Source organism: Schistocerca nitens, chromosome 2 (genome assembly GCF_023898315.1).
Source record: "Schistocerca nitens isolate TAMUIC-IGC-003100 chromosome 2, iqSchNite1.1, whole genome shotgun sequence".
NCBI classification, from domain to species: Eukaryota; Metazoa; Arthropoda; class Insecta; order Orthoptera; family Acrididae; genus Schistocerca; species Schistocerca nitens.
In genome coordinates, this window is record NC_064615.1 from 974,660,506 (window position 1) to 974,661,706 (window position 1,201).

General features: G+C 45.3%; 1 non-coding gene across 1 annotated transcript; it reads right to left on the minus strand.

Annotated features, from left to right (window-relative positions):
• Positions 1–296: 296 nt before the first annotated feature.
• On the minus strand, positions 297–368 carry Trnas-acu (transfer RNA serine (anticodon ACU)). Its single transcript has one exon. It is a non-coding gene; the product is annotated as a tRNA-Ser (tRNA).
• Between the last annotated feature and the right edge of the window lie 833 nt (positions 369–1,201).

The window sequence follows — 1,201 nt, forward strand, 5'->3', positions numbered from 1 at the left end:
TGCTCACTAGGCAAATGCACTAACCACTACGCCACGGTGGTGCCGCACAAAGCCCATCTAAATCTAAATTCCAACTCACGCCTCAGCCCAGTTGCTATTCACCAAAACTCGATCAGCACAACAGAGGCTCGCCAACTTTACTAGGAATAACATCTCAGCATAGAACGAACTGGGGATCTTGCCTGAAACCCAGGCTTAGGTGCTTTAATCAAATGAGACTATGCTTCCAGAGATCTTTTTAAGTCTCAGACATCTATGATGTATGTATAAAGACTGAAGTTGCAAATGAAGACTTAAACCAAGGCCGGGACTCGAACCCAGGTCCCCTACTCAGTAGGCAGATGCGTTAGCCACTACACCACCCTGGTACAATGCTTCGCACAACCGTATGGACTTCCCTATCACTCCTCTTTCTTCAGTATAAATTCCTATTCACGCCTCAGCCCAGTTGGTATTCCCCCTAAACTGAAGCAGCATTGCAGAGGCCTTCCAGCGGAATGGAATTTTGTATAGAGGAGAGAGGTGTGTGGAGTAGTCTATGCATTTGCCAAATCCTCGGTGCCAGGTTTGGGGGTTGGGGTAGTGGTTGGCGTATCTGCCTCGTGAGCAGGAGACCTGGGTTCGAATCCCGGCCTTGGTACACATTTTCATTCGTCACTTCAGTGTGTATATGTAAAACGGGAAATAACTTTCGGGTTCACATCTTCGGATGCTCTGTGAGCCTCTTTGAAGATAATGCTGTTCTCTATAAGAAGTCTGCAGCATCACAAGCCTTTAGCGGAATGCAAGAACGGTTGTGGAGAGTCTTTTCTTTGGTGCAGGGACTAGCGATTGACGCTGAACGCTGATTAATGTAACATGCTGGGCATGGAAATCCAATCATGTTGATTGCGCTATTGGCGCTAAACCACTGGAAACAATATTAGTCGTTAAGTACCAGGAGAAGCCGTCCGGACGACCAAAAAGCGAAGTGATCACTTGAAATTCAATGTAGGAAAAGTAGATGCAAAGTTGAGACTCACTGGAAATTTTTTAAGTAAATCTAATTCATACACGAAAGAAATGCTTACAAAACAATTTTAAGACCTATCTTGAACAGTGTTCATCCGTTTGGGAAACTTACCCCGTTGGATTTATAGAAGAGAGACAGGAGATGCTATTGGCAGGCACTTCAAGAGAGTGGTTGAAATTCCGAGAGCGT